The 22,006-nt window shown below is 34.5% G+C and overlaps 1 long non-coding RNA gene across 1 annotated transcript in view; it reads right to left on the reverse strand.

Annotated features, from left to right (window-relative positions):
• Positions 1-1,669: 1,669 nt before the first annotated feature.
• The window catches only part of LOC144246126 (uncharacterized), a 77,540-nt gene continuing 57,203 nt past the window's right edge, over positions 1,670-22,006 (reverse strand). Inside the window, exons 3-4 of the long non-coding RNA XR_013339810.1 lie at positions 5,499-5,569; positions 1,670-2,082 (exon numbers count right to left, since the gene is read on the reverse strand). This is a non-coding gene — a long non-coding RNA (uncharacterized LOC144246126). The remainder of the gene's footprint in view (positions 2,083-5,498; positions 5,570-22,006) is intronic.

Here is a 22,006-nt window from a genome sequence, read left to right on the forward strand (position 1 = left end):
CAGATCATGTGATATTTGCTCAATATTTCAATGCGAAATTGCAGGCATGTTAAGAAGATTACTTATACTTTCAATCAGCTTTACTGCCAGAGGAAAGGAAGATCTCTGCTGGATTTTAAGCTTCCTAGAGAAATTTAGGTTATTCTGCAGCAGTGCACAAGAAAATTGATAAATTCTGTTACACACACTTCAATTAGTAATTTTTAAAAAATTTTTAAAAAACCCAGAAACCCTAGACGTCAAAGGGCAATGAGGCAAACCAATGAGTAGCTTCTATATAAAAATAATATAGGCAAACAGATATTACCCACTTTGAAAATGGGAAGACTTGGAGAGAATCTGATATAGAGCACTATGAGGACTCTTAATTAAGTGGAAAAAAAAATCTATTCACTTTTTTTATGCTGAAACACCTGAACTATCTGATGCTCTTAAACTATTAATCAACAGATTTAAAGCAAGTGAAAGAAAATAACAATGGTAAATCATATAATTTTGTCCTGGCATTTAGCAGTAACCAAAATGGGGTAAGATACGATGAAAGTAATAAAAAACATCCATCAAAAGCTATCTGTACATGATACAGAAGAAAAAATTATAATAAAATATAAATGACTGACTTTTGGAGGAAATACTGAGGGATTATGCCTCTGCTCTAGATATATGTTCAGTAAGTTTTATCCATGCACCTGTGACTGGTCCCTGTCAGAGATGGGATTCAGCAGTGAGGGACTGTTGCTGACAAGTAGGACCATCTGCAACTGTATTGCTACATTTCTAATGCTGCAGCACTGAGGCAGAAGAGGATGCTAAGGCAATCAGATCATTCTCAGATAAACCAGGACAGTTAAGAGCTCATAACATATATTTGCATTTGGATTTTGAAATCAGAATGTGTTTGTCAATAACTGGAATAATTCAGTTAATATTTTTAATAAATATAGTCATGGCTAGATTTTTATTATGTGGGAAGTGGGTTTTTATTTTGTGGGGGAGAGAGAATTAGCTTTATTTTTTTTTTAAATAGGACACCTAGTACGCACATCATCTAAATTTAGATGTTTATGTTCATTTTATATTTTTACAGTTAAAGCCCAGAGTAATGCAAGCAATTTTGGCTAAATCTGAGGGAGAGATTATATAACATTCTGACAAGGTACAGGGTTTGTGGCACAGTTACTCAGTAGCATAATTCAGATATGAATTTGAACATGATAATCATTATATGTTTTGACATTTGCCAGTGCCATGCCTGACTGTTACTTAGAAGGCTAGTTTTATGTAATTTTTATTCTCAAAATGTATCTCTTCTGACATTCCTTTGCCTTGAGTCTTGATATTATACATTCAAGTATGATAATCATAGAACATTCAAACATTTTATAAACGTACACCAAAAATATTATATGACAGTATGTGTGTAACTATCAAAATTTAAAATAAGTTTTATGAGTCCTTTATTTAAAAATAGTGTTTCTGACATTTACATGTAAGAGCCTAGATGACCCCTTCAGAAATACATTTTGAAGAAAATAAATGGGACTGGAAAGAAATATTTTTTACAATGTGCTGTCACCACATATGTTCTATACAACATCTATAGTTAAAAGTTCTAGCCAATACTTCTAATATTTACCTGTGTCCCTTCCTTTAAAGGGGAAAGAGATATTTTTTTGTTTGGGTGAGAAAGCTGCAGAACTTCTCTTTAAATTGCTTAGGTTTTTCATAGTGGCAGATACACTTTCAAGCAGGTTTTAAGGACATACAATAGGTTATAAAACCCTCTTTTTTTGTGTGGCATTTTGTCTGAATGCCATGATACCACACTGAAAATCACATGCCTTCTAAAATGTTGCAATGCAAATGCATTACCTCTGCAATACAGACTGCTGCCCTTTAAGCAAACACTTCTTATTTGATAATATTTTGAGATATGTCCTGCTGCTGCTCCTTTCAGAGTGCTGCTTTATCTTACTTTCTCGATGCCCTCCTGTAGAGGTAGGCTTCTTTCCCATCAAATCATGCAGTGTGGAGCATATCAGACTCTGCAGAGTTCTTTAAATATTTGGTTGAAGGTCAGTCCTGCCATCCAGAAGAGAACAAAAACATAGTTTTATGCTTTGCTACACTTGAAGAAACTTGGAATAATAATCAAAAGAACACAGGAATCACTTTCCCAGTATGATGGTGTTAATTTGTCACCCTGCACCTCTATAACTTGTGCAAGTGGAAGCTTGCCAACAGTAACAGCTGGATGCTCAGGTGTGCATATTTCACTTATTTTACAAAGCAGTAGAAAGAAAAGAAGTAGGCATGTTGTATGTGAAGAAAAGTCTGGGGTTTTTCTGCTGCTGACACTGTGCCATTGAATTATGGGCAGTGGTTTGGTGAGAAGCCTTGATCCCATTGAACAATAGCAAAATTCCTGTTGTTATCACTTCATCTGGGAAAATTAATGTGGAGTATTTGGGAACAAATGAGGGAAACCTAGTGTCTCAGAGAAGCAAAGCCTTTCTGCACTTTGGTTCTCATACTCGTTTTTTCCAAAAGCATAAGCATGGATAGAAAACATTGTTTTTGGAAGATTACTTTGAATTCCAGAAGGAAACAGAGCAGGACTTTAGTGCCACTATTTACCTAGAAATAACATTCATACATATGCAGACAACAGATACATCATTTACTTAGAAACACAATCTAGGAAGTTTTCTAGGAAAATTTGACAAAGCTATGGTATAAAATTGTAATCACTTCAAACTAGAGTGTTTGAAAGAGAGTGTTTTGCTTTCACACAGGGAATTTTCTCTCCAAGAAACAGTCCTTAACTAGCAGAGTGAGAGAAATATTTGGTACTTCACTGAACCTAGAATAATTGAAATCCAAGATGTCTAAGTTCCCAAAAGCACAAGAAGCCTCTCTTTTATGACCTACAAAGAGGTAGGAAGCTTTGGATGATTGCAGTAAGACTGAAGCTTTTCATAGAATCATCATAATCATTGAATGGTCTGGGTTAGGAGAGATCTTAAAGATCATCTAATTCCAGTGCCCCTGACACAGGCAGGGACATCTCTCACCTTAATTTCAGAGATTTCAAAAGTATATTTTTTGTATATTCTACCTCCCATACTGACCATTCAGTCTTTGCTATCAAGAACAGGTATTAATAATCAAAAAAGTGGTGGTAGAAATAATTTAAAAGACTATTTTCTAAACATTTTTTTTGGTAAAATATATAACAACCATAGAACATGCATTGCCAAAATATGGCAAATTATGTCTTGACTGGAATGGGAGGGTTTTATATAATTTCTGCTTTTAAGTTGATTCTGCAAGTGACTTGTTTTTAATTACCTATAGAACTCTTCATTGAATGTCACCACAACACTGTTTCACTTACATTCTGTGCTTTTCTTTGCTTTGTGCACATCATCCTTTTAGTTTTTTTCAGCTTTCTTTTAATTTTTTTTATCAAGTGATTTTTAGTGATTTGCCAGGTTCGTAAGTCACTGTTACCATAGCATCTGAGACCTTCTTTATCATCTTCAGGATCTTACACTGATGAAGACCAACATAACAGTAAGGCGGCAAAAAATTCTTATTTTCTACATGGGAAACAGTCAAACCACTCTGCTTTAGCAGAGTGGAAGGAAGAAGCACTGGGCTGGCTTTTGCAATTATAAAATTTCCTTTCTGTTATGAGTTTTTTAATCACATAAAATCTTTCAGCTTTGGAAATGCCTCTAAGACCATTGAGTACAACTATGAACTTGTAAACTATTAACTTAGGTTAAGCATTGCTTAATCTAAACATATATTTTTACTTCTGCATCTAGCTGCATAGATTGAGCTTGTGCTCTCTTAGGAAGCAGAAGTATTATTAGAAGCTTATTATATGCAAAAATACATTTTAATTCAGTTTATATTAGTTTCTACCTCAATCTCAATTATATATGCATCACTTTTATTAATTTAATAAGTATTCCTTGTTTGTAATTTCAATGTCAACGAAAGACAACTTAATTGCTTTTAGAAATTTACTGTTAAAGTATTTTCTCTGAATTATCAAGTGAATATTATGTACATCAATCATTGTTTTAGTGTTGAAAAAAAATTTCAATTACAAGAATAACTCACATTTTAATAACACTAAATAGCGTTTCACTATGTAAGAGTCCATTGTGAAGATACATCATATTCAGATTTCCTTTCATTTAATAACAGAACCAATGAAGAGAAAAAAAAAGAGATATAACTTTAGTACCTTCATATTTTCATTTCTGTTAAATATCACACTGGGTATGGTTCACATTTATCAATCTGATTATGCAGCAGTTATGGGCTGCTTTCGTATATGTAATTTCTTTAATTAATTTTCCCACAAATCAAATAATATGAGAAGAAAAAGGGGAAATAAAGATAATAGTTTCATAAATATCTTAAAGACAAAATGAAAACTTTGTCACAAATCATTGGTATATTATTCTTTTTCTCTGTCTTTCATCTGAACAGTGAGAAATCAGAAATTTTCATGTAACTTTACTTTTTTTCTCTCCAAATAAATCAGACAATTATTTAAATGGTTTCTGGCCTTGTTTTCATATGATTCCTTGCTGAATCATATAAAAAATAAAAGTTAAGGTGTTGGTTCTGGGGGTTTGTTTTTTTTGGGTTTTTTTGGTGGAAAGGTGCATGTATTTCAAAAGAACATGTAGTCACAAAATATTTACTAAATTAATAACCTATATTTAAGAAGCAGTCTTCCTGCCTTTGACAACTAAAATATTAATTTGCATTTGTGAATGCTTTTTTTCTTTTAACTCCTGTGCTTTCCAAGCTGCCTCTGACCTGGTTCCCTTTTCCTTTCAAAATACCATGTCTTTTGAAGGATATAAATCCTTAAACATCTTACAAAAATATATAATTAAATGTTACAAAATAATTGTCCCCTGAATGAGGACGTGCTGTTCTGGGGCCTAGGCACCACAGAGGCTGGGAGGGGACTGAGCTGAAAAACAATTCTATGAAATACTGGTGTATGAACATGAACTTTAGTGCTGGTGCCAAGTGGCCAGGGACAACAGCTTTTTAGCCCCAGAAGATGTGTTCCAAGTTTAGTCTGACCAAAATTAATATCCCATCGCTTGGAGAGCCTAAGAGAAGCAGTTTTGTCATTCTCCCAGGGAAAACACATAACCAGAGGTTTCCTCAGGAATTTCCCTCCTGCTCCCTGCTCACTTCCTCTTGATTTGCTTCCTCCCATGTTTGGGGATCTGGATGACCTTGTACAACCCAATCCCACCTGGCAGTGGTGACCTAACCGCAAAGAGACCCAAACTGTGAGTTTCTCAGATGCTTTATATATCACACAGGTATTTAAAGATCTAAAAACCCTATCAGCACCTATGCTTTGTGCAGCTGAGAAATATATGGGGAGATCTTAAACCTGATTACAAACCGTGTTTGAGAAAAATGAGCTTACAGGATGTCATGTTTCATACCTTTTTAAATGTAGGTAGCTGAAGCCTGGTTTCAGAAAGGAGAACAGATGTACACGTCTGAGCAGCATTACCTGAAACAAGATAAATTAATTTAATCTTTGCTTTGTCAATCAGCATAAGAAAATATTAAATCACAATAGAAAAGACATTGTTATACAGTGATTATTCTCCTGGGATACCCTAAAGCAGGAAGAGCAGTCAAGAGTTTCATATAGCACAGGACAGTAATTGTCTCATGACAAGTAAGGTCCCTGGAGATCACTTTAGAGCTATTTTAAAGGTTTTGTAGATAATACTATGCATATATGTTGCAGTAGAAGATGAAAGAGATGGCACTTTACAGCCAAAAAAATGAATTCTAGCTGGCTGTGAGGTACACACTGATTAATTTAAAGTGTTAACAGCCAATTGAACACTTCTTCAGTTGAACCATATTTATTACACAGTGTAACAACCAGTTAATCACATTTTGAAGCTGTGGCATGAGAAAGAAGTGGGAAAGCAACAACCTTCTCTTCTTTCAGTCATTTATTTAGCTTGATATAAATCACTTTCTTTTTTTCCCCCTCTTAAAACTACTTTGAAAATGCAAGGGCATTTTTCCTTTTTGGAGCAAAAAATCAAAAATAAACCAATTTTGAGACAAATGCAGAATATTGCTGAAGAAGTATTGTTGAAGCTATGGTTTGAGTTCTAGAGAATGTCAATAACTGACCTAAAGTGAAATAAGTTTAAAACTCCTGCAATAAAATATTCAACCACTTTGCCATATGCCTTACTCCTATCTTGCAATTCACAGTTTCTCATGCAGTTCTAAAATTAGGCTATTTTAATAATCCTGGAAAAATGAATATGGTTACTATTTCTTCTCCTAATGCAAGGACAACAACTGAAGTATTTTTTCTTTAGCCTAAAAATTTCCCTTTCACTCAATATACTTGAGTTCTGTTTCTATCAGAATAAACTGTGTCATAAATATAGCATTTGTGCTTGAGTGTGTGTGTATATGTGTAGGAATTTCTTCCTGAACTATCTGGTCTCTTTGAAAATATGACCTCTGTGAAGCAGACAGAGAATTGAATATTCATAAATACTTGCATACATACTTATTGTGCAAAAAAGTCATTAAAAATTACTACCATAGATGAAAAAGACAGCATATTATTAAATTATAATACAAAAGTATGGACAGCTCAGTGCTAAGCAGACTGTAAAAGTGAATTCTGTAACTTGATGTTTAGAAAATTATTATAATAAAATACATCCCCATGCATTTTCTGATTTAAGACAGGATGTTGTTCTTAGTTTTATCAAGAATCATATGAAGACAAGCTTAGTAAATACTTGTGGATGCAATAGACATTCTCCATGCATAATAAAGTCAGATCAAAAAACTACAGTGCTGCAATACTGATTACTCTTTTACATAGCATGGAAATAAAAAAAGTGGTCATAACACATTTCCAATTTTTGCAAGGTCTCCTGGGGCATATACTGATCTTAAAATGGGACAGGAAAAAAAAAAAAAGGAATATGATTTTGAGGCTATTATTTACAAATAATATTTATGCCAGTGAATTTGTATTTCCTTCCTTTTCCTTTTCTGCAAGTAGTCTCACTAAGATAAAAGAACAGAAAAGACATTACCTTGTTCCTAGTATTCTTGTCACATTTTTAATAAAGGACTAAAATACGTATTAATTTCTAAGGAGCATAAGGACACCTTTACAGAAATAGAGGAGCTTTCACAAAGGAAGAAATCAGAAATTCAAGCAAAAAGATGGTAAAATTCATCCTTGGAAAAGGGCCAGCACATAGTCCATATCCCATTAAATTTTTCTCTAACAACTTCATTGAGTCTCATGTAATGCTGTGCCCGATGTCTGCTCCCAGGATGGATTTCTCATAGGATAATGGAATACAGAACAAAAGCCAAAGAAAGCATTAAGAGCTGTAATATTTACAGGACATATATAAAATATATTCTGCCTAGACATAAATAAAGTTTGAAGCAGCATCATTAGATGCAGTTGCAGGTTAAGGTTTCTAATGAACCAACAGTTGTTTTTTCATGTCCTAAACTTATCTGAGCAGGAGGCACTTGCTGTGCCCATGCTATTCTCTTAATACTGATTATTCCCTCTTTTGTATTCTCTTCTTCAGGTCTTCAGTACAACATATCAGGCATTATAACTTACCCCCCTACAACACATCCCCTGTGTCTTCACAAAATAAAGCCCTTCTTACAAAAGACTAAAGACCACCTCCAAGAGACAACTCAGGATCACCTGAGATTCAACTGCTACACAATCTAACCTTTAGTTAAAAACCAATCTGAGAGAAGAGGGAGTACTTTTTTTCCCCCAAATCCCATGGGTAGTTTCTGAAGGCAAATTCCAGTGTTCAGGTGGAATAAAACAAGAACCAGAAAATGCTAGTTTTAGAAAACAAAATATTTTCTATATTTTTTACAGAACTGAAGCTATTTAAAAGTCTAACAAAAAAAAAAAGTTTTGTTTTAATAAAACTGATATGTTCACAATCCATATATTTTAATTTAAATTGATTTTTTTGTAGCTGAGTGAGATGAAACTTTTAAAAGCTTCTCAGCTTTACCAATGGTGGTGTTTCATTTTACAACAGTTTGTAATTATCTGCTTACACTAACATAACAAATGTGGTGCCTCCAGCAAAAAGCTAAAGGTTGGTGAGAAAGAGAATGAAAAAGCACCTAAATGTTAGACTAGTCAGCAAGATTTTCAAGTTTGTTAAAATTAATACAAGCTATCATTAGAGTACTCTACAGTTCAGTGCTTCATAAATAGGAAAAAACAAAGCAGTAATGTTTTTTGTAGCTTTGAGCCTGACTTTTATGAGGTTTCATCTCCCTCTAACAAATCAGGATGCAGAACAGCTCATAAAGCTTCCAGTATAGGCCAACAGTATAATAATTCACTGTGTGCATCCTGAGCCACTTACAACTTGAATGCATCCAGAATGATTGAAAAAATACATCCTAATTATATAAAATACAACAGCCAAGAGCAAAAAATTAACTCTCCTCTAGGGTGAAGGTGGATAACTCTTTGCCTGCTTCATTGACTGACCCAGTCTTGGCAGAGCAAAATAAAAAAGTTTCTTCACTTCTGTCTAAGTCCCACAGAGTGAAGAACAGTAGGGTTCCTTCCAACTAGTGATTGATATTTTCTAAAAATGAAATAAAACATCAAAGTAAAACTTAATAATTTATGCAGCAAAAAGCATGGCAAAGTGGCTCACACTGAGTACTGAGGCTGCTTCAGAAAATGACATTGTGGAAGAATCAGTGCCAACTAACTACAAATTTTGAAAGTTTATTCAAAATGAATGAGTGCATTACTTACCATTTGATTTTATCAGGATAAAAGGTAATTCCCACAATGTTTTAAGTCATTCACAACCTTGATCACCTGCGGTGAAGTTTTCTGGGTGTGCCAAGAAATCAAAAGACTTGGGAATATCAAAGAGGGTAAAAGAATTCTTTGGTAATACACTGAGTTACTCAAATATTATTTAAAGTATATTTGAAATTCTGAATGATTAATTTGTTCAGAGAATCATAGAGCATTTCTTAATAAAGGTTCTATGCAGGAAAGCATACACCTCTTACTCAGATGCCTATAGTGCAATCATATCTTATTACACTAATAAATATTTGACTGATCTGACTCACAAATACATGTAAAAAATAATGGAAAATTAGGCAAAAATAAATATCTGGCACAATGCTAGTGGCAAACATAGTTTATGTCTTTGTATATAATCAAGAGCTATTAAAAGCCCCTGTCCAGCTAGGGACTGTGGAACAGAGAAGGAAAATATTTAGCCTACATAGATCTGAAGGTATTTTTGGTTCTTCAGTGATTAAAGGGTTTGAGAAAGAAACATATATGTAGAAAATCAAAAGCATATAGTCCTAAATATGTTTATAATAGTTTCAACATCCACATAATGTTTGTAATATGTAGTATCCGGATACCATGACTTCTTTTTTTTTTTTGAATGAAAAGTGACAGATTCTAAAAAAAAAGCAAGAGAGATGTTTCTGGGTTTTTCTGGAGTGCTAGAAGTAGCCAGAAAAATGAGTGTCATCAACTTTTTATACATAAAATAAAATGTGTAGAAGGAGAAAAAGGATTACTTTAATCCAAAATTAAATTTTTCAGTGGTGATCTGAGAACTCCCATGCAAGTCAGCAGCACTTCTCTGCTCTGGAACTGCAATGACACCAGATCATTACTTTTACCATGTTCAAAACCACTGTTTCTAAAAAGCATAAATGAAAATAAATATTCTTTCTTTTCTTTCAGGTATGAAATATATGTTAGAGGGATTGCAACCATTAATGAGAAGTCAGTTGACTTTTACTGGCATTTTACAAGGTCGCAACAAGGTTGGAGAGAAACAACAACAGTTATCATTACCCAGAGCTTTTCCAAGTGGGATCTTTTTCTCCTTTTCCATTACTTTAAGAAGAATTTTCCCATATGCTTTATGCATGTATTTTTATCCCTGCAAATATTCAGAGGCCAACTGGAAACAGAATCAATCTCAGAAAAACAGAGGCATCAAACAGAGTAACCAAAGTCCAGATAAGCGCTCCTGATTGGTAAATGTTTCACCCTGAATCAGTCAGCAACTCAAAATTTGTGCCACTTTCTGCTCAGCTGTGTGTTATGATGTAACTAGTCATCAAGAAGGAATTCCATAAATTCATGAAATAGCCACAAACCAGAATTTTAATAACAGATTATAAGAACTGTGAGATATTCAGCCAGCATATTCCTGTAAATATTTATAGTTCTCTGACAACAGATATGACAGAGATTCAAGGGTGCAATTTGTAAGAAAAAGTCCTGGGTGAGGACGATGGTAGGGCCAGTGAGTTTAACTTGATACTCAATTTGGACTTACTAGTATGGAATTCATTCTTCTCTAGGCTGTAGGACAAAGGTAAGTGGCAGACAGAAATCTGTGAGGCACAAAGTTTAACAGTGAAAAAAAAAGAATAATAGACTAATAAAATATGCCATTTCTACTATAATAAGTCCATTTGGCTTGAGCTTTAGACACAAGCTATTTTAGGCTCTCTAGTGATGCAAGGATTTAACAGACAATGAAATATATATTAAAAAACTCAAAGCAAATATGTGTAAAAAATATATTTCATTCATCAGTATTCTTTAATCTTGATGAGGATTATGGAAAGGATTTACAATTTAAAATTCAATATCACATTGCCTTATAAAACCCCTGATTTTTGTCTTGGTTTATATAAGTAATTCTAAAAAAAACCTCACAATAGCAATCACTCCCAAGTTTTCTGATTTTATATCAAAATAAAACTGGAAACTTCTGCTCGACTTCAAACTGTCTCATCAATGGTTTCTCAGGGTCTGGTCTCTGCACTGCTGCTCCCTGCTGACAGCCTCCAGAAGCCATGGCCTCCTGCCACCAAAGTCCCACCTGCACCAGGAGTGTCCATCTCCTCCACAGGCAGAGGAAGGGGAAAACCTTCTCTAGACACCAGTCCTGGGTGTGTCCCTCTGACTGCTGCTTGGTCACAGCCCCTGAAATGCAACTCTTGTTTTGACAGGGTGCTGAAATCAGCATGAAAACATGCCCTGCTTATGGTTTGAAGGTTAAAGCTGAAGCATTTCTTCCAGCACAGAAATGCCAAGTGCCTCGTGAAGGGAAGGCAATAGCTGACGGGAGTTTTTGTGGAGTGCCATCTTCTCCAACTGTCAGGCACTGGCTTTATTCACAAATCTGTGAATCTCTAAGAATGCTACAGGCAAAAATCCTTCCCCTGTGATGCATCTCCAGCATCTTCTTCTCTGGAGCTTTAAAACCTAGGCCTTACAGTCTTTTCTCATTAATTCTGACCAGCAGAGCACACAGGGAGAATTCAGTTTGTCTACTTTGTCACTGCTCAATAAATGAAATTCACAGAAAAAACGTCACAGAGCCCAGTAGAGATCAGTTCCACAAAATTTTGGGTCAGTTTTGCTGCATTTGAATATTCTGTAAACTTAATACAAAATGCTGCCTCAACTTCATCTGACATAATACAGCTTTAATGAATCTGACCCTCTAATTCTCAACTCTCAAGGCCACCAGCTCTGGTGCAATGAACTGACACATTGTTTAGCATACATTTTTTAAATCTCATTTAATTTTATAGTAGGTTTTTTGTCTTAAAACCTTACACTTTTATTGAGCAATTAAGCTGCGCTCTCAGTCAGGGGGAAGAAATGCTCATAAAATAGAAATAAGCTAAGCAGTAATTTCTAGACAGAAGTTACATTTTTATTTCCTCCATCATAATAGGAACAAGTATTTGCTTTTTAAAAGAAGATGCAGTCTTCTAAAGAGCTGAGAATGACAATTGATTTGTTTAATTTTTTTTGCCTTAAGTGAGATGAGGGTTAGAATTCTTGGAATAACAAACTGCTTCTGGCATACTGGCCTTATCAGATCAGTCAAATAAAGTGAACAATAGTTGTTGGAATATCTTTCTATGACCATTTTGATGACTTATGGCTGTTTTCAATGCATCACATAATGAATTTTTTTCCAGAAAGCGCATTTGTTTTAACACAAACATTTTAAAAGTAACCTTGTTGCTGCCATCAAACTAGTAAAATCCTGTATCTCTTGTAAACAGTTCTGATTTTAAAGCAAGATGGCTGGAAACCTCTGTGTGATAGTTCAATGATGGCCAGTGAATTTTTTACATAAGGTTTCAAAACATAAAATATTATGTGCAATACCTCAGTATGGCTTCGACTATAATAATTACAAAATTAGGTTTTAACAAATGTGAATTTGAAGGAAATTGCTATTTATAAGACTGCATCAATGTCTTTTATTTTACCTCCATTCTTATTAAGTTGCTTTGGTAGCTTGTAAAATATATTTCTATCCATCATAAATAAGAAAGGAAAAATGTACACTTAAAACAATCACAAAAAACTGCTTAAAATGTTAGAACCCCCACCAATATGTATTTCATTTGAAGAAAACATTAAACCATAAAAGCACTGCTAACCTATGGAGACATTGTTTCTTTTTTTCACCGTTAACTAAATTTCACTGAACAAGTAAAGCAATTCAACAATATGTCTTCTAGAAGTCATTAACAACCTTGTTAAAATGTATCTATATATATCTATATTATGGATACCTACCCACTTAAGTTTCATGTTCAATGAATACAAATACCTTAAAAATAATTTGGATAGAGAAGACATCCATGCAGCAGTAAAGTACTCAGAAATATATGACAAGCTGTTGTAAGATGCAACAACAGTTTTAGGAATATTCATGCAGTTCTGGAGTCTCCAACATATGGACATGGAAAAACTGGAGCAAGGCCAGGAGAGGCAATGAAATTGATAAAAGGATTAGAGCTTTGCTATAAAGATGGGCTGAGAGTTGCGGTTGTTCAGGCTGGAGAAAAGAAGGTTTAAGGGAGACATCATAGCAACCTTCCAGGGTCTGAAGAAAGGAGAGAGAGAGACTCTTCACAAGGAGCTGTGCTGATGGGACAAGAAGGAATGAGTTCAAACTGAAAGACAGGAAACTTAGGTCAGATATACAGAAGAAATTCTTTACTCTGAAGGTGGTGAGATACTAGAACAGATTGCCCAGGAAGGCTGTGGTGATACTGAAATCAGTCAGATAGAAACTTTCTAACACAGTTTTGAGTATTAGAAAGCAGGTGTTCTTTATTACAGCATGCTGGCTACTTGGGTGATCCTTCCTCCATTTGAGTGTGACAAGTGTTGGAACAGAGTTTTTAAACTCTGTATGTTCATAACATATTAATTAGCTACCCCACTTCCTTGACTTTAGTTGACATAGCCACACCTTTACGACAGAACTCTGACCCATATGTCAGAAGTCCTATATGGTTCTTTGGGGGTCTATCTTCAATGCCCAGTGTCCTTTTTAGGTGGCTGTTCCTTGACCCCTGCTTTTGAATGATTGCAACACTATCGTTCTGCATGACTTCTGCTTTGTCAGCCTTGCAGAGCTGAGCTGGTATTCTGCTTACATTTTGCATAATTTGTTTGCCTAAGTTGCATGCTTTATTTATTTCTCCGAAGCTGTGCTGTTGTGTTCTACTGTCCTTGGTAAATGTTGCTCTGTTCTACTATCCTTATCAAGTGAGTAAAACAGCGTTCTGTTATCCTTATCAAGTGTTCAAGGACAGGTTGGATGGGGGTTTGAGCAACCTGGTATAGTGGGAAGTGTCCCAACCCACTGCAATGAGGTTAGAATTTGATGATCTCCAAGGTACTTCCCAACATAAACTGTTCAATGATTCCATACTTTAAAATTGTTCAAGGCCTGAATGCAGCAGAGATATGCTTTGGCATCCAGAAGAATCCTGGCACCAATAGTACAGCAAGCTCTTTAATCTTCATGTATATGTTACGTAAATGAATTATTATTTCAACAATGCAACTTTCTATGGGATTATAATCATGGTCCTTTCTAAAGAAAGAATCCTTCTGATTTCAGTCTCTATCTGAAAAGCAAGGCCACATGAAGCTGCTTCAATGACTTCAACAACATTCCATTCCATTAATTATTCTGAAGTTTGAGTGGAAGTTGCAAGAAGGTGCTTTTATTCATTGTTATACTCTAGTTTACAACAGATTGAAAATTTTCTGACTTCCTAAACAGTTTTTAACAATGGATACTGATTTTATTAAATCAAAACATATCAGCAAAATCGACTTTACAGACATGTAATAAAAAAGTTGTCAAGAAATTACTTTGAAATGTGATACATAATATAATTATATTATTATAATATAAATTAATATTAAATACATTATACATTAAATAATGAAATAAAAATATTTTACTATGCCATACTAAATAGTAGTGCAATGTAGTTGCAATGATGTTATTGTTTGAAGCATTCCAGTAACTTCAAAACTAAGCTGTTTAAATCTCAAGTAGGGTTTTTTTCCAGTATATACTAAATACCTGTCCTAGGGTGACCCTAAACTAGGAATATACCCTGCATTAATAATTTTGGAAGGATCATTTTGAATATCTTTCCAAAGATATTTTGGCTGCATGTTCCAGCTTAGGGGAAAAAGAAATCAAAATCACTATACTTATTTCTGATGAAATAAACATTACAAATCTTGACCAGTCTCAACTGGAGTCATGCTCCATCCCTTTTACAGTGCACTGTATTGCACTGTGTGGAAAACTGAAGAGTTATAACATTGAACTCTAAAGACTCTCAGATCAATAAAGCATTGTGACACGCTGTAATCCCAGGTGAAAGGAAAATTGAGCTGGCAATTGACATCTTGGATCTGCCAGTTCCTTACATTCAAAGAGACATTATTATTTAGTCTGGTTGAAAGCAATATTCTAATATAACCAAAGGTCAGGGTTGAGTAATAAATCTGAAGCTAGAGTCAGTTTATCATAATACTGTCATGTAAAAGTCACTATGTATAAGTAAAGGTCAATTTTAGCAAGTCATATTCAAGTGTTTTTCCTTGAATATGACTTGTGGGGTATGGTAAAAAAATCCTTTTCAGTGTTATTTGATAAGTAAATACTGAAAGGTATAACAATGACTAGGTAGCATATTAAAATTATCTAATTTTAATCCTGTTGTGTATCAGATTTTCAGATTGCACCATCATTCCAGTCTACTCTTTTAGTTTTTCAACACATGCCCAAGTTCACCTTACCATATATTCTTATCAACTGATAAAAAGAAAGAATATTAGCTCATTCTACAGGTGTTTCTGTGGACTTCCAAGGTTTCCTTGCATTTTGTTTCACTGGAGGCATTGAGGAATTATCATACTATTTAGGAAGAGTTTGACTTAGGAAGCAAGCCAAAGAAATACTATGTGCCTTGCTGTGATTCTTTTCTGTAAACTTTTGAATTGATGTAAAGGTACTTCTCTGTCAGGAAAGTCTAATGGTCTAAAAGCAGCACTCTAGTCAAGCAGCTGAAAATATGAAAGCACTGACGTACTGTTTCTCCTTAGGACTGCTCATTTCAGCTGGAAACCTCTTTTGTGAATCAAGAATTCCTATCCAAACCTGTGGTCTTGAGAAAATAACATCAATGTAGAAGCTGTTTGACACTGAAAAAGAGTGTGTTACTGTTTGAATATTACATCTTGATGAGAACTAAAAATAAGATCACATAACAAGCAGTAATACAATGCAGCCTCATGCTCTCTAATAGATTGCAACTGAATCATTGTAGTGGCTGGGTCGAGAAATAGGCAAGACCTGTGAATAATTAGAGTGCAAACTTGGTTGGTTTAAAAGAAAAAAACAATAAAGAAAGAAACAAAACCCTCATAGGCCACAGATTATAGTCAATGTCCATTCTGGACTTACTAATTATATTTACTATCAGAGGTCCATTGAACTTTTTCACTGCTGTAGATATTTGTATCATAATTGCCATTATCAAACTTTTTATGAAGGTTTGCTAAACATCATTACTACTCAGCTCTTTTACATCCCTCTTCCTATGCCTTACCAGTGTTTACTATAGAGATGGTGGACATCAACAAGAATTCAATTTATGAAAATTATGTCCACTCCATTTTTTTATTCCAGGAGCAGAAGAGGTTGTGCAAAATTTATGATTTTTACCATGGCAGATTTTGTTACACAGAAGAGATTTCCAGAACTCTGTCTTTTCACTTCCATTAACCTAGTCATAACAACATTTTCTTCCTAGTCAAATTTTATATAACTTTTACACTATTTGTAATTATTTAATTTTTAATTTTTAAAATAATAATTAATTATTTAAATTGAGCTGCATACATCTGCCAATAAGACTACTAATTTTTTCATGCAACATCCATTAAAGGTACTCATAAAAACAAGCAATAGTATATACCATCTGTTGCCTTTGCTTCCCTCCCTGTCTTGCCATCAGGTATTTGTATACATGAATAAGCCTAAGCCTTTTTTCTCCAGGCTGAACAGTCCCAGCTCTCTCAGCATTTCCTCATATGAAAGGTGCTGCAAACCCTCAATCATCTTCATGTGCTTTGCTAGACTGGCTTCAGTTTGTCCTGGTGAGGAGCCCAGACCCAGAGAGAGCACATGGCTCACCAGTAGAGGGGAGAGAAGTTGTTTATGCTTCCAAGATTATTATTTTACCCTTAAAAACCAGGAAAACCTTTTTCAAAAGGAATTTTCTTTTTTGTATCTTTCCAATCCTTACATTAGTGCATAACATACTGTTTTGCACTTGTTCACAGTTTACTCAAGACCAATTATTAAAGAACCATTACTTAGAAAGATTTTAGTTCCCCTTGGAATTTCTAGACTAGCTAAGAATTTTGTTTGCATGTTTATCAAAGCAAAATTTCTTGTCCCTAAAATTTGCAAGATGCTTTACCTCCCATGATATCTGTGTTTTACTTACTACATCCTGGTTTTGCAGAGAATGCTTTTCCTGTTTTTTTCCTCACATACATGTGCTACTCTGAAATCTATTACCTAAACTAAATATTTTTCACACTCTTAGAATTACTTTTCAATCATTAAAATAGTTTCAGGGATGAAGAACAGTAAAAGACAAAAGATTAGCACAAGTTTTATAACAAGTAGTTATAATCCATATTTCAACCATAAATCTTGAATGAAATATGCTAAATGTTTGCATACCATAACACACCCTATTTGTATTACTTTACAGTTCCTGGTTTCAGACATAATCAGGACCAATTTAGATATAGACACAGTAGAGAAAAAGACAACATTATTGGGAAAATAATCCAACTAATCACTAATCAAAGAAAACATAAATATAAAGAAAAGTTACAGTCACACTTGATGCTCTCTGGTGCATTTGTGTTTTTTATTTCTTACGGTTAAACAAGAAACAGCTATTCAGACAGGTCTAAATATCCTGTGCAGTAATCTTAGAATTTATGGGTACCTACCTGCTGGTTACAGTTACATAGTATTTTGAATATAATGGCTTAGTTTTAGCTTATTGCCATGCTAACCACTGCAGGCTCCATTACCTTTCAAGTACCTATCATAAATGCTGCCATTAGCCATAGCCTTCCTTATGTGATACTGTTCCTAATTTTCCCAGATTTAATAATTATATTTCTGTTCTTCATAATTTCATCTGTCTTACCTGATGCAAAGGTGCCTTTGACTCTAACTAGATCAAGTTAATTTTGGTCTTGCTTTCATTCTACTTTCTTTTATAACGACATTGCTTTTGGTTCATGTTTTGACAGAACTCAGGTAGAATGCTAAATTCTACATTTCTTTGAAGTGAAGGGCTTTGAATTAGGTTAAATGTGGAAATACAAGCTTCCTAATTATGTATGTTACCACTCTGCAGAACCATTAATCTTTTAAAAATAACACTCATGCTTCAAAAGACACTGAATGGGTTGTTGGCTCTCAACAGAAAACATGAACAGTAATGCAAATGCACAATCACTGTTGCAGGGGGAACTTTGGAATGATTTGGGCTTCAAGCTTTCTCATTTGTGAGCAAGACCCAGCTACTATTGCTGAAGAGCATGAAATTGAGCTGTCATTACTTACTCATTTTATTTTACAGAGCTAGGAATCATTAGGAATCAAGGATGTGAGTAATGAAAAATTGAGAGTTTATTTGTATCAAATTCTTACTGTTATACCTCTCTTTCCAATTTAGTATTATTTAAATTTGTCCAAAATTATTCAAGTATATTATATTTTTATGAATTCTTCCTTGTATTTCAATATCACAAAGGTAATTTTCATTCTATTCCCCTCTCACAATGATCCACCTCTAGGGCACTCCTTAAAATCTAATTTATCTCTGATTCTTAAACAGCATTTTAAGATTGTTCACCTTTTCCTAATATCCCCTGCCTTCAGAAATCAAGCTTATGCTGTTTGAGATTAGTCCTTAAAGGGTTGCTTTGGATGGCTAAAGGTCTTCTATATAACCATAAAGGATTTAGGATTTAGCATTTTCCTCCATCATTTCAGCTTCAGATAATCCTTAGCCACCTATGGGTACTATTACATGGGAAACTGAATTTCCTAAATTCAGCAAATGTTATATTAAGTTGGCTAAACCTGGATAGACAAATTATATATAAAAAGAAGATTTTAGTAAATTAATAAATTACCTCATAATGCAGACTTTGAGATACAGTTCTTAATTATGAAAAGGGATAAACTTGATTGTGTTGTGCACTAGCTAATATTTGTATAAGAAAGAGTAGCTAAAGTAACTTAACTAATTTTTTACAAATTTTATTGGGAAATACAGAAAGAATTGGAGTGTAATTTAGTCTAGCATTCAAAGACACTATTTTTAAGAACAGGAGAAATGGAGGGATGAAATACATTCAATATGAAGGCATTTGAGAGAATTGTGGTTCTGTCTGGGGAAGAAAGCTGGAGAGGGAATTTTGGCATGGGCAGGAAGTAATAGGACAATGAGGAATGTCTTTAAACTGACAGAGGGCAGGTTTAGATTAGATAATAGGAAGAAATTCTTTACTGTGAGGTGGCGAGGTTCTAAAACCACTTGCCCAGAGAAGTGGGTGCCCCATCCCTGGAAATGTTGAAGGCCAGGTTGGATGGGGCTTTGAGCATCCTGGCCTAGTGGAAGGTGTCCCTGTCCATGATGGGGCATTGGAACAAGATGATCTTCAAGATCCCTTTCAATCCAAACCATTCTATGAGAAGATGACTGTAACAGTAGATTGTATAATAAATTATAGAGTGTCTTCATTGTCATTTTAATGCAACAAGGTAAAAATAAATACAAAACAGAGTACCGTACCAACTACTAGAAAGAAAATTAACTCACTCCTGGATCAAGCCAGGATTCATGTGGTTTTGACACCAGTGCCTCAAGACCCCCACAACTGTAATATTTATAATGTGATTGGACATTTTTTTCTCATCCACAGAACACCCAGACAAGCGGTAGGTCTTTCTGAGGAGTATGGAATCACCTATTGCCTTCACACTACTGATCCTGATATCAAGGTTGAATAGCAGTGCACTGTATTCAGAAATTCAGAAGTCTTAGTGGAATTTAATGGTACTAAATTTAATGCTCTGGGTCTCTAGTTCCACTAGTACTGCAAGATAAAACATCATTTTTAGAACTTGAAATTAGGGACTCATTTTAGGTGTAACCATTTAGTTCTATTTGTAGAAAAATCCTATGATTACCTATAAAGCCAAACATATTTGCATATTTTTCCCTTCACCCTGTAAAGGATGTAATGAATACAGCCTTACTTATAAGTAGGTTTTTCCTTGAAATCTGTAAATGGGCATGGTAAGAGAGCAAAACAAGACTCAAAAAATTACTTGACTGTATTTAGGAAGTTCATAACATAAAGAAAAATAATTTCCAAACTGACTGAAAATACAAGCTAACCTATTTGACAGGTACTGCATGACTGCTCTGGCAGGCTCACAGAACACTTAAAAATGAAGAGGAAGGTGGGACTGGAAAGAAAGCTAATTAAGCACCATTGTTACTATCTCAGATTCAAAGGACAGCACAGACTTGTAAACAGCATTACTACAGTATCCCTTGTGCAAAGTAAGATGTGGAAGAATATGGAGGAACCTCGAAGATTTGTTCCACACAAATTTTGTTAAGGGAATAAATAGATGACACTACTCAAAAATTAAGTCAATCTACTTTCTTTTATGAATGTTCACTCCACTTATTAAACATGGAAATTTAGGAATAAGGAATGTTAAAAAACCAGGTTGCAGCACAGCATTTGCCCTAAGCCCTGCTCCAGGCACCTATACTAGCAGCAGAATGACATCTAGCTTCATCCAGAGCAGGCACACTGCTCCACCTGAGTACAGGCTGACTTACAGATCTTACTATCCTTTGCAAGCCTGGTACTGGAACCTCTCCAATGTTTCAGATTTTCTGCATGACATTGATCATTTGATGTTGCTGCAGGGACAGAATAAATATAGAGTGGCAAGCTAAGGCTAGTTACACCTCTGCCTGGCTTCTACAGGAGTGCTTTTTGGCTCCTGCACACAAATTTTCCCTTACAGCACTGTAAGTAAAATTTTATATTCCAACAACTTGGGCACAGGACAAAATTGGGAAAACAGTTCTGTACAGACTTCACACTAGTATCAGTTTGATCTTCTAGAGGTAACTTGATTGTTCCCAAAATTCATTAGGTAAATTAATTTTTGTTGCTGCAAGAACTCTTTCATTGTCTCTAATAACAAAAATGAAATATTTCTGGATATGAATAACTGACACTGAATATGATCCAGGCCCTTTCAAGGCATAAAAATATTTTACAAATATACACAACTTAAATCCTTGTTGAATGTAGCATACCTCTAATTTAAACATTAAAACTAAAGACTTAATACCTCTCTTAGAACAACTTATCAGAAAAATTAATAGAGTAGCTACTGTTGGACTTTTGCTCTTCACATGTAAAAGATGAATTTTCACATTATTAAAATGAGGACCTATCAGTGTAACTGCTTCAGTGTGTCTATGTTGTGACCATAATTTTGCTACTGTAGTACTGCTCCAGGAGTTTATCTAAGATGTTATATAGAAATAGAACACTATATAGACACTGGGTGCTATGTCCACTATGAATTTAGATATATATAACTAATAATGTGTTATGCACACATATTGCTAATGTCTATATAGTAGATATATGCTTATAGAGATAAATACTATTAATAAAAATGGTTTCATACCTACTTGAAAGTTCCCACTCTGTCCTAAAGACCTATTACATAGTGTCAAACTAGACAGCAATGAGAAATGAGATAATTATGGTAAGATGAAAATGAAAAATAGCAAAAGACAGTACTGGAAGCCTTTTGGTGTTTTATCAATGCAATTACAGAAAGTGCAAATATTTTTTAAAAGACTGCACAGTATGAAAAAATTGCTAAATGTGGGAACAGAAAATAACTGACTGGAATTTGGAAAAAGAACACTGGTGGATTTTGCAATTATGGCATTAAAATGCATTCAAAAATGACCTCCAGCATTATTCACATTGTTAGATATGCATTAATCAATACATTCATAATAAGAGAAGTGGAAATTTGCTCAGATAAAGAGTGCCTGATGAATGACTGTAGTCTTCCACACAAAATCCAAGAAAAGAGTTGCATGTGAACAGGAAATAAACAAACAAGCTTAGTGGCTTCATTATGAAGGATACACCTTTGTCCACGCTGAAGCAGCAAATACCATCTAAAACAGATATTCAGCACCAGAAAACTTAAATATTGAGATACCATGCTTGCTAAACACTGTTTACACCAGAATATAGATATCCTGCAATCTCTACATGACATCACAGAGAAATTTACCAACACTTCTAACCTTTCTGTACTTATAATCCCTAACACTGGAAGGAAAGCTTCTGAATCAAAACAGGACTTGGCTGAGT

Source organism: Lonchura striata, chromosome 4, assembly GCF_046129695.1.
Source record: "Lonchura striata isolate bLonStr1 chromosome 4, bLonStr1.mat, whole genome shotgun sequence".
NCBI lineage: Eukaryota > Metazoa > Chordata > Aves > Passeriformes > Estrildidae > Lonchura > Lonchura striata.